At 34.5% G+C, this 13146-nt stretch overlaps 1 protein-coding gene across 5 annotated transcripts in view; it reads right to left on the bottom strand.

Moving 5' to 3' along the window:
- The window catches only part of LOC150109983 (uncharacterized), an 80024-nt gene that overhangs the window by 25402 nt on the left and 41476 nt on the right, over nt 1-13146 (bottom strand). For 2 of the 5 annotated variants that reach the window (XM_090397469.1, XM_090397489.1), the window contains exons 3-4: nt 10250-10429; nt 1484-1678 (exon numbers count right to left, since the gene is read on the bottom strand). The exons of 1 other annotated variant lie outside the window; for it this stretch is intronic. The gene's annotated coding sequence lies outside the window, so the exon portion shown is untranslated. The remainder of the gene's footprint in view (nt 1-1483; nt 1679-10249; nt 10430-13146) is intronic. 2 more of the 5 variants (XM_090397479.1, XM_090397498.1) reach the window with 2 other exon arrangements.

Below are 13146 nucleotides of genomic sequence, written 5' to 3'. Positions count from 1 at the left end.
GGCATTGAGTGTCATTTCTGAGCAAGTGAATAATACCTGAGTTTCGGGTTGTTGCAGGGCTGAAGATATGTCTCATTAAGATGATACTGATTCTGAAGTGGTCTGAAAATTCTTGTAGCTCAAGAAGTTTGTTACTGAGACCATTAGCATTCCAGAATGCAATCTGTATGGAGTTATTTAGGATAACCTGATTATCCATTATTAAGCATTGAGAACATGACTTGGGTATTTTTCAGAAACCTGTTTGTTTCACTCTGGTTGGGGTTGGTTTTGCTAAAATACAGTTAGCATCTCTCCTAAGGGAGCAGTTAGAATAGCAGTAGAGTTTTTGACTGCCTAGTGCAGGTTCTGCCAGTTTTGTATGCAAGGCAACTGCTGTGGCGTACAAGCTGTGTGTTGATGACGGCAAAGGGTTTTCCGCTGCAGGATGCATTGCATGCTTCTGAGGTGGTCGGGTTCCTGCTCTCTCTTTTTTGACAGGTTAGCTGGGTGGAAATTGCAGCCTTTGTAGTTGGGTGTGGGCCACCACAGTTTGCGCACTTAGCAGGAGTAGTACGTGGTTTGGAACATGTATGAGAAGGATGCTTGTCCCCACGCTTCACGCATCTGTACTTCGCTCTACAAAGCTTCTGTGCGTGCCCATATTTCTGGTAGCATTGACATTGTCCTGCAGACGTTTTCCTTCTGAGTGGTTCAGTTTTTATCATGAGATTAAAAAAAAGTCTTTAAATCGTAGATCTCTCTCTCTCTGATCCTTGCTGATTTCCACTAGAACCAATGGAATGGGATGTTTGTCTGATCGATACATACGCAAGACTCTTATAGGCTCTAGGCCTTGTTACTTTAGGTGAGCAGCTATCTTTTCTGATGTTATTGTTTCCACTAGCCCTCTGATAACAACTTAGGTTTTTCTCGCTCTCTAGTTGAAAGGTATTATATGGGATTTCCAGTTCGCCCATGAGTTTAATAAGCCAACGGTAGTCTTGCCCCTTCGGGCTGAATGCAGACTCCTTCAATGGAGTTTTTAGCCAATGTAAACTTAATCTTGGAGTTATTCATAACCTCCGCAACTGTCGACCATTATTCTTTAGCTCTTAGAATTACCGGTGGGACTCATTCTTTGGTTTGTACCGCTGTGTTCATTTGTGCTTCAAGCTCTACTTTACAGCTGGAGCCTCCTTCCGTCGCTTTTTCCTGCTGACTACCTGGTAATCGTCAGGGTCTTCCAAGATCTGGGCGTCAGCTGTTGAGACGTTGTCTTGATAAGTGCAAGGGGGGAGAGAGTCAGAGGGGTTGCATTGCTCTGTTTCAGCTGTCGGTATCTTGTGGAGCTGTATTCTGCCAGGCCATTTGGTGTTAAGTATTATTCCAACTTTTCGGAACACTAATAGAAGTTGTTGAAGGTCTAGGTCCTTGAAAGGAAAGTTCTCCATATCTAGACCTAAAAGCTAAAATTCTATATACCAAAAAATAAAATGCTTACCATAGGGGAGAGATTGCCGTGACCTCACTTGGCCTCCAATCCTACTTACAACCTCCCTAATAAATCGAGAATCCACCACTTCTCCTTGTAGCAGGTGAGACCTATGCGGCCATATGACATACTTTTTGTGCAGAGGGGAGAATGAAGGTTTCAAATTGGTAGTAGCCAGCGCAGTGCAAGAATCACGAAACACCTCTGAAAAGAAAAATGGTGGGTGCCTAAAGATAAAAATCACTATCCCAAGTAAAAATGGTGCTAACACTTCAACGGTCACCACAGTCAATCCAGATCTCATAAATTGTAATCTTTTTTCATCAGTCATACATGCACACGCTAGGCAAAAGAGGAGGTAATAATATCACCAAAACTGGTCTACTACCTCATGCCACTCTCATCATGACTCACCCTTTTCAGCCATCTATTTCCTTTATATGGAGTAGGCCAGGCCTTTAAACCCTATCTATGTTTTTTTTGGAGACTGAGTGGGCAGTTGAATCTCCACTGGTAGCCAATCAGAGATAGCCGTCCATGTCTATTTGCTAATTACTGAAGAATTCAGATCAGATGAAAATTTTAATGTTATACTTGAATCAGCAAAAGAGCTAGCATTAGAGTTAGAAATTTCTCCTGAGTTCAAAAGCAGTATATTATGCAGACATAAGAAAAGACTGTTCTGTTATGAATGTTCAGACAAAGCACCAGTTGATCTGGAATCTAACTTTAAAGTTAGATTTTTTTCTTCCAATTGTGGACACTATTATTAATTCTTGCCCAAATTTCTAATATGGATGAAGACACTTTAAGAAAACACTGTGATGATTTAGAAATTGCACTGACTGATGGTGAAGAAAAGGATATTTATGTCAATGAATTATACAATGAAATACACATTCTAAAGGACATCATACAGGATAGTTACAGCTTAGACCCACTGAAGATATTGCAATATATATATATATATACACACATATATACTCGGGAGATGTAGGATATATAGACAGGATATATATAGACTCTCGGGGGACCCTGGGTGGCGGATAGGGGAGCCCACCATGTGTGCATGCGCATGCGCGCGTGTATATATATATATGGTGGGGTGGTCCAAATATACTGAATAAGGACTCGTGGACCAACAGGGCCATCATCTTGATTATAAGGGAAGTGGCACTCCCATGGACCTCTAACTGGATCTATCCTCTCCTTCTACTTTGAGGAAGATCCACTTACTTTAATCTTTCCTATATAAGGATTATCAGCCAACTCTTCTTATTTTATGACCCTTATGCTATTAGAGTACTTGAGGGCCATGGGGTCTTTTCATTTCTGGCCTTACAACTATGCCCTCTCTATAAACCTTACTATAATTCTTCTATGATCTACTCTTTCCCATTCAATATACCCTATTCCTCCTATGGGTTTAAATTCGAAAGAAGGCTAGTTCAGAAGTCTTAAGGTAGCAGCCCTACCACTGAACTATTCCATCATCAGGTAATCCCCTGACATGGAGAACATAATCCTACTTGTAAGCTGACAGAAAAAGATAATCGGATTGAATCTATGGGAAACGACCCTGGAATGGAAAAGGTAAAACAAAAATGGAAACGACAAAATATAATACACATAGCAAACTGGAATGCAAGAGGAATAACATATAAAGAAATAGAATTAGACCAGTTATTAAATGAAAGAAATTTTAAAATAGCAGTAATCACTGAAATGAAAAAGAAATTAAAAGGAACTATGAGAACTGAAAATTTTTATGTGATATACAGTGGAGTTGACAGAGACCAAAGAGCACAAGCAGGAGTCATGATTTGGATTCATAACTCCCTTTTAAAACAGTTAAAACATTATAAATTATGGAATGAAAGAATAATAGAAGCTAGAATAAAAATAGATAGAGGCTATTTAACAATAATTGGTTTATATGCCCCAGAAGAAGGAAGAGAACAGGATAATATTGATTTTTATAATCAGCTACAAAACATATATAATAAAATAAATAAAAATGATTACATAATTTTAGCAAGAGACTTAAATGCAAGAATTGGAAACACGAAAATTAATAATAATATAGGAATACATGGAGAACACATGCTAAACAGAAATGGTAAAAAATTGATTGACTTTGTATTTTATAATAACCTAAAAATAATGAATTCTTTCTATAAACATAAAGACCTGCATAAATATACTTGGGCAGCAAGAGGATGGAAATCAATATTAGATTACTTCATATTAAATGAAAAGACATCAAAATTTTCACTAGATGTTAGAGTTCACAGAGGATATGAAATAACCAGTGACCACTTCCATGTTAAAATAAAATTAAGATTACCACCTAAATGGTTACAAGTAACAAGAACAGAAAGAAAAATTGAAACATTTGTTTATAAAACTAGACTATTGAATGACACAAATGTACAATGGCTATATGAACAAAGAATTAACCAATATCTAGATAAAATAAAACAAAATAAAGAAATAGAATGGCTTAATATAAAAACGATACTAAATGCAGCAGCAAATGAAAGCTTAGGAAAGACCAAAAAATTCAATAAAAAAAAAATAACTGAAGATCTGGGATGATAGAATCAAAGAAATAATCAAAAAGAAAAAAGAAGCATATCACAAATGGTTAAGCAGTAAAAGATTAGAAGATGAAATAGAATATAAAAGAAAAAAAGCCATAGCTAAAAGAGTAGTCAGAAAAAGACATAGAATCATGGAATAAATTTGTTTCTAATTTAGAACATGATTTATGTAAAATAAAACCCAATGTATATAAGATTTTGAAACACTTAATTGCAGATACCAAAGAAAACAAAATTAAACACTGAATTGAAATTAGAAGAATTTCTAAATTACTACACAGAACTGTGGACAAACAAATATTTTAAAAAAGACAACTCGCAAACAATTAACAAAAATGAAAAGGAAATAACTGAAGAAGAATTAGAAATCAGCCTGAAAGAAACAAGAAACGGAAAATCACCTGGAGAAGATAAGCTAGGTTCAGAACTATATAAATACGCAGGAACAAGATTCAAAGAAAGACTCTTATTATTTTTAAATAAAATTTACTCAACTGGTATTCCCCCCCTCCTCAATAGAATGGAAAAAAGCAATTGTAATTCCTATCTTTAAAAAAGGTAATAGAGATGACCCTAAAAACTATAGAGGTATCAGTATACTAAATTCCTGTTACAAAATATATAGCAGAATCTTAAATAACAAACTAATGAAATATTCTGACAACTTTATTCTAGAAGTACAGAATGGATTTAGAAAAGGACAATCATGAATAGACCCGGCCTTTTGCCTAAAATTAATAATAGAGAAAAGAAGAGAATATAATTTAGAAACACATATTGCATTTATTGACTTTGAAAAAGCATTTGACAAAGTTAAAAGAAACATATTATTTAACATATTAAAAGAAAGACAAATACCAAATAATATCCTAAAAGCTATCACAAGTATATATGAAAATAATCAAATACAAATAAGATTAAATCGCGAGCTATCATATACGAGAGAGATAAACCAAGGGGTCCGACAGGGATGTCCCCTCTCAGAGCTCTTTTTAATATCTACTTAAATGAAATAATAATAAAATGGAATAAAAATCTACATCAAGGAATTAAACTTTCTCCTACAGTGAACTTAAACACTCTCCTCTTTTCCGACGACCAAATAATAATTACAAATTCTGAAGATAACTTACAGAAAGCTATTTTAGATCTAAACGAGATATCCAAAGATTACGGTATGATAATATCAACAGAAAAATCAAAAACTATGGCCTTTAAAGGACAAGATCTTAGAACAGGTGAATTCATTTAACTACCTAGGATGTATAATCACATATGAAAATGGAAAAGATATAAACGTAAAAATTGCAAAATATTTAAAAATAACAGGTGTAATTAACTCTATATTTAAACCAAACCTAGTTCAAAAACAAACCAGGCTAAAAGTATACAATACATTAACCCTACCAGTCTTAATGTATGGAAGCGAAATCTGGACAATAAAACAAAAAGACAAACAAAGATTAACAACAGCAGAAATGAAGTTTATGAGAAAAACCAAAGTATACCCTATTTGATCACAAAAGAAATGAAGAAATTATGAAAGAATTAAACCAAGAACCAGTAATAGAAAAATTTTTAAAAATATAAACAAATGGATGGAACACATTCAAAGAATGAAAATAGAAAGATTACCAAAACAAGCCTTAAAGTACAAGCCATTAGGAAAAAGGAAAACCAGGACGTCCTCTTAAACGATGACTTCTAAGGCCGGAACAGGCCATGCCAGGCCCAAATCCTTGATACGCATGATGATGATATATATATATATATATATATATATATATATATATATGGAAATGATTTAGGTACCATCTTTATTAATTTAAAAATTTTGCTTTGAATATTTTTAACACTTCCAGTTTCAGTAGCAAGTGGCGAATGATCATTTTCATGACAGACTAATTAGAACATATCTAAGATCTAGTATTTCACTGGAAAGACTGGTAGGACTGTCAATAAATCACAATATCTGTGAGATCACAATGATATCTGAGAGAAACTAGAAACAAGTGAAGTTTTGGATAAATTTGCTTCCATAAAATCAAATAAAGTAAACTTTTAAATCATTTCATTTTTTCCATACATTGCTTTTCCCATTAAAAAATTAAACTATTCTTATCATTGTGCAATTTTTCTAGTTTGTACATCTGTAGTTATAATAGCTCATAGCCAGTAATCAGCAGCTTATGTATCTGTAATTGTAGTCTATGTGCATTTTTATGTTTTGCAATTTTTGCTGTATTAATATGTATTTTTCAAAGTGTACAATTTTACATAAAAATATGTGTTTTGAGTTTTTAACCTTTAAATTTTAACATTTAAAAAAAAATAAGGGGTGGGTGCTCAACTTAAATTTGCATCAGAGCACCAAGACTCCCTAGAGCTATGGAAAACTGTTACTCAAATTAGAACAAATGGGGATGGATATGACACTTATATCCATAAGGGAACAGATAGAAAGCTGCTGTCTACACCATGGCAAGATTGAGTTCTAAAGTGGCTCTACCTCAAAAATCAGCATGCATTGCCTTAAAAACTGAAACAGGACTAGGAAGAACAAATGGTAATTGTGGCAAGCTCTGTAACTCTCAGGAGAAAACTCATCCAATAAAAACAGATAGTCAGGAGCCCTAAAAAGAAGCTCTTGTTAACCAAAAAAATGAGATCGGCTCAATTAAATTGGTGCAAACAGCATGCCAAATGGGCCCTGATCAGTGGAAAAGAGTAATTTTTTTTCTGTTGTGAGAAAGTCTGCAGGGTGCCGACAGCAGACAGACAGTTCGCAGATAATCAGGGGAAAAAATTCAACTCCGACTGTCCAGTGTCAATAGTTAAATTCTCAGCCAATCACATGATCTGAGGCTGCAAGTCATATCATGGTGTTGGTTGCTTGCTTTTCACAAAAGGTTCAGTGAATGTACACGTACCAGAATGTTTTAGAATTGCTGCCTACTATTAGAGACTCTGCTACTTGTCATAGGACAAAAAGTGTAAGTAAAGATATTATAACCATAAAATGTACCATACGAATTGAGTTTAGTACTTAAAAAAGTTTTAATTTTTATTGCAGGTTAATAAATGGCTAATGAATACTTGCTTCAGTGACTACTGTGGCCATGAAACAGCCCAGATCTCAACCGCCATTGGGAATTTGTGGTAAGAAATGGAGACTGAAATACACAAGAAGCCAAAACACTTTGGATGCTCCAAGAAGTCATTATAAGGGTATGGAACCATGAATTGACAGTTGCAGCATCAATCAGGAAATTGATTTTGTCATTGCCCTGCTGATGCCAAGCTGTAATAAAGGCAAGAGGAGGATCCACAAAGCATACAAAACAGCAAAAAGTGAAATTTTAGCTTTGAATGTTAGTAAACTGTGTAGATGAACTAAAAATACTTGTTTTACTCTGAAAATAGCACTGCCCCACTCCATTTTGAAATATTTGCAAATTTGTCAAGTTTGTTGTTAATTACGTCACATTTTGCACTAAAAAGAGCCAAATCTTAATCAAAAATAAAAATGTTATATTACCTTCTTCATTATTTGTGACAATTATTGTGTTATTATTCCTTTTCAAATAGGCATTCAAATTTAATTACCAAAAAAACATAGTTACAGAAAGTGATACGGTTTCTATGAACATGAGTGTATATTACTGCTGACATTGTGGGGAGGGGCCATGTTGTGCATAGTAAACCTTGCCACACACACACTTGGAAAGTTAGAATCATTTTGTAGGACTGGCATATGTGATGGATGCACAAACTAAACTTTCACCCTCAGTCATAAGTGTCCTGTATTTTTTTCCAATGTATCTGGGATCCCTAATCATAACTGACCTGGACATATGTTTTGATGAAATGCATAAATGTAATTAGTAGATAAATAAAATTTCCTTCTTTAATTACATTTATGCATTTCATCAATGTACGCATGTAATCAGAATGGATTGCCATCTGGGAACCAAATCTTAGACTGTAGAACTTTAGAAGTAATGCTAAAGGGTTTGGAAATAGAATTATCATAAAAAGCTATGATGATTCTATAAAATTGAAAGTTAAAATTGTAAAGACTTGCAGAAAAAACAAAATGCGACATGTACATTGTTTTAATTTTTTATCCTCAAAATTTAGGATTAGGCATATTCATAATAATTAACCTTTTAATTTTTTTTCTCCCTGCAATTAACCAAAACACTCTTAAATGGCCTAAGAATCTTATTTCAAAAGAGGACAAAAGCATTATGTGATAAATAAATAAATACTATTTGATATCAAGTAGGCAAATGATGTTGAAACTAATCTCTTCCCTTTTCTGCACTTTTAGTAGAAAAATTATTAATACTGCATTCATTTCTGGACAAATACAAGCAGTGTGTCATTTGTTAACTTTTTGATTCTTTAATCTCCATCCCACATAAGTAAGAATCTTCTGTTAATAGAAATAAATAATGTGCACATCAAACCAAATGATTAATGAAGGGGAAAAAAAAGGGAAAAAAAAAAGAACGGCTCCTGACTTTATTTTCCATGGAGTCAAAAAGCTCTTTGTGGGAGGCCCTTCCTAGACAACAGAGTCAATCATATCACTCCTCAAACTCATTCACTGTTCATGCTCTTGTTACCCTATTAGGCAATGCTTTCCATAATCCAATCACCCTCCATTTACAAAAGCCATTCCTCATCCTCTTGTTCACCACTTCTATTCATAACTTTCAGGGATGGTCCCTTGTCCTTTGTTCTGCCATAAAAAAGAACTCTATAGTGTCAACCCTGTAACTACCTCTCAACAATTTGAATGTCTCAATTATATCACCTCTCCTTCTTGTATCTACTAAACTTTGCAGTCCACGTGCCCTCAGCCAATCACGATAACTGACACTACATAATTCTGATATAATTTGTTATTCACTTCTGCACCTTCTCCAAGTTTAATTTATCCCCTTCAAATCTCACTGACAATCTGAGTACAATAATCTAGATGCGGTATGATCAAGGCAGTACCATTGACAAGGTGTAGCATAGAGGCAGTCTGTCTCATGGCATGGTTTAATAAGGGCACTCGTTCAGCCATATTGCGGTAGGCGGTGTCACCACCCTAACAGGAATTGTTAGTGATTGTCAGCATAGCAAGCGTGGAAAGAAGTTTTTCCAAGCTTAAACCGATTAAAAATTATTTGCGAACAGCAATGACCCAAGAAAGAATGGTTGGTCTAGCAACTATATCAATAGAGGCTGACATAGCTTATAATTTAAATTTAGAAGAGCACAATAAACAGTTTTATTCTGCTATATCCCCATAGAGCAAACATTTAATTAATATCATTATGTAATCGTTTTGCATTAATGTTTCTCTTGTAATAAAAACAAAATAATAATTGAAGATTTTCTTATATTTTTATCTTATAATCCATCAGGTGCAATATTTGTTTGCTTGCCTCAGGACACGATGTAATCTGGCAATGGCCCTCAATTAAGGTTTCATACAATGGAATCACCACTCTTCTATCTCTGCTGGTCAGCATCATTCTCAGCATTGCAGCAATCCTATGGGGTACCTTCACCACCTTTGCAATATATCCCCTATACTTCCAGTTTCTATCAATCATCACCCCTTGCCTCCTCCACTTCTCTGGTACAGTTTCACCACCAGAGTATAAGCAGCCTCCTATTATGAGTCCCAAACTTCAAGACCTTACATTTAGTCGAATTAAACTGACATCGAATTCATTTTCCCATCTGTCCAGCTAATGAAGGGCTACCAAACCCACACTATTATTAATAACCTCATCCCAACTTTATATCATCTGCATACTAAATATCCCCCAGCAATCCACTGATATACAGGTCTTATACCAAACTCTGTAGAACCCCCCCAATTGTCACCTTTTGCTTTCTTGATACCACTCCCTTGTACACAACTTCCTAATATCGTTCAGAGACAGCCAGTTCCCAATCCAAATCACTAACTCTGATGTCTAAATCTAAACCCACACACTATATATTAAGCATCTGCTTATTATGTGGAACTCCTGTCAAAGGCTTTAGTAACCCCCCCCCCACACACACACATGCAAAATGGTAGTATATGCCATTCCCTCATCAGCTGTTCTTGTAACTTAATTATAAAACACAATCGGAAAACTAAAACAACAGTATCACTTACCAAATTATGCTGACCTGCACAGATAACATCACCTTTGTCTGCTCAATGATATATACCAGGGAAAGCCAACTACGCATCCTTTTGGAGCCAAAATAATTCCGGTAAGATTTAAAAGAGTCACAATCATTGACCAATGCGATGGTATGGGAGTGAGTGTGTACATGGCAAGGTTGTAACGAGCTTGTAAGGAGAAAATGAATACAAGGAAGGCCTCTATTAGTAAATAAGTAACTAAAATTATTGTGTTTTGACTTTAAAATTATTCTAATTGTTCAAAGCAAACTTCATTTAATGTGTTCCGAATTAAACTTTTTTTTATTGCAGTAATTTTTATTAACCCTGTTTCACTCTCTCTCTTTTTTTTTTTTTTTTTTTATTTTGTTCCTCTTTTTTGTTGTCTCCTATTCTCTTTTTGTTTCTTTTTTCCTTTTAGATCATGAAGAGCTGCATGCGGCTTGTGAGCCACTCCTACAGTCTCTCACTAATTTTTCCCATAGCTAGACTCTCAGTGAAAAGCCAAGTCAATGGAACTGCAAGTTCTTTAGCCTGTTCTTTCAAAACACATGGATGGGATTTTGCCATGTGTTTTGAAAGAACACACACACATGACAAAATCCCATCCATCCATTCTCACTGCTTTATTGATATCCAGAGTATTTAGCATTTGAAACACACTCTCTTCATGCACATCTAAACCTTCAGCACCCCCTCTCCCTAGTTACAAAACCTATATTTCCAAGATGATATACCCGAATAAAGTGATAATTAAATAATGCTATTCTTCATTAGTTGCTGTACTTCCATTTTCATCTAGCAATGTCATTTTTTCACCAAATTTCAGCCAAATTGTGTTCTCGTTTTTAATATGATATTGCCATTGATGCCATCTGTTCACGCCTCTAATCTTTCTCAGGACTCTCGTATCTGCGGTTTCTAAGTATATATAAATATATACTTATATAAATAATATATATATATATATATTTTTATAATTTATATTTATATTTATATATATATATATATATTTATATACTTATATAAATAATATATACTATATAAATATATACTTAAATGTATGTTAATACATTTCCAGGATGAAATACCCAAAGAGCAGACAATGCCCTTTGTCTTTTCTTGGATCTCAGGGCTAATCTTGAATATGAGAAAAGATTATAGGGCATTGTCTGCTCTTTGGGTATTTCATCCTGGAAATGTATGTTAATACATTTCCAGGATGAAATGTATTAACTTACATTTAAATATATATTTATATAGTATATATTATTTATATAAGTATATAAATATATATATATATATATATATATATAAATATAAATAATAAAAAAATATATATATTATTTATATAAGTATATATTTATATATACTTAGAAACCGCAGATATGAGAGTCCTGAGAAAGATTAGAGGCGTGAACAGATGGCATAAATGGCAATATCATGTTAAAAACGAGAACACAATTTGGCTTCATTTGTGGTCCATTTTACACAATTTAGTGTAAAATGGACCACAAATTAAGCCAAATTGTGTTCTCTTTTACACTCAAGGTATACAACTTGCCATTGCTGCTAACAAATAATTATTTATTAGTTCCCATGTACTGGCCTTCCATTCTTCCATCCACAAAACTACTCCAAGCTGATTTTTTAGATTATTATAATCAGTTATCTTATAATTCCACAGAAATTCCATTCTCCGAGATATTTCTGCATGTCAATTAATCTCCCAAAGTCAAGACTATATGGATCTGGTTGCAGAAATATCATAATTGCAATCAGATCCTCTAATGTTATTGACCAAATCCAAAATTCTTAACCTCATATTCCTTCTATTATGTGTTTCCATGTGTTCCTCAAGAATTTCAGAAATTCCATTCCATCACTACTAAATGCTGTTTCCTCTTCACAACTTATGCTACTATAGTTAAAATCTTCCATAATGATCACTCATTTTCCACTTACAAAATTGAACTGACTACAAAACTGAACTACAAAATCTCCTGCTCTTCATCCTCTGTGTTCCCTGGCTTATAGCAACATCTCACTAAATATCCTGTCCTGTTCACTTTCATCTCACACCATATGCTCTCTCCAAACCATTAGTATATCATCATGATATACTAATGATATATGTATATAATGAATATATCATTAGCATATCATGGACACATCACAATTATGTCAACCATGTGTCACTGACTCCAATGATCCTGAAAAGCAAGCTCAGGCTACTAATTTATCTCCTTTGTTCCTGATACTGCTAGCATTTATATAAAGAAACATCACTGCATTGTCAGTGTTTCTATTCCTATTATTATTTCTTTCAGATTTCAGGACTCTCCACCATCCCCTCTCCAAAGTGACTATATCCAAAAGAGGCCACACCTTGCTACCTATAACACTGACAACTGTAGTTTCCCATACTAAAAGCACGTGTTCCCTTTTACGCTTTACTGGGTGTTCCATCCCAGAAAACAACATTCTCTCCAGATACATGTCCTTTCAAATGCAATCCATCTTTTGCATACAACTTCAAATGCACTCCAGGTATCACCATAATCCAAGTCTCTCTTTCAACATATTCTTGCTATTATGCCATTCATTATTGTTCTTCTTCTCAACTCTGCAGTATCAAACCTGGGTAACATGCTCACTGTCCTGCCTCTCACACTACCTATCAGGTCATTCATATCAACCATCACAATCATCTCATCCATACTTTCGCTTAGCTTAATTGCCATAGTCACACTATCTAACATTCCTCCAAACAAGTACTCTCCTGCCATTCTATTTTGCACATAGTAAATCATTATGGGAAAATTACATCTCTAACTGCTCCATTCCTTCCTTGATCACCTACATCCCCCCCCCCTCTTTCTCTC

Source organism: Typopeltis vanoorti, chromosome 1, assembly GCF_054136105.1.
Source record: "Typopeltis vanoorti isolate ZY-2024b chromosome 1, IOZ_Tvanoo_1.0, whole genome shotgun sequence".
In the NCBI taxonomy this organism is placed as follows: domain Eukaryota; kingdom Metazoa; phylum Arthropoda; class Arachnida; order Uropygi; family Thelyphonidae; genus Typopeltis; species Typopeltis vanoorti.
This window is presented reverse-complemented; position numbering and strand designations above follow the sequence as displayed.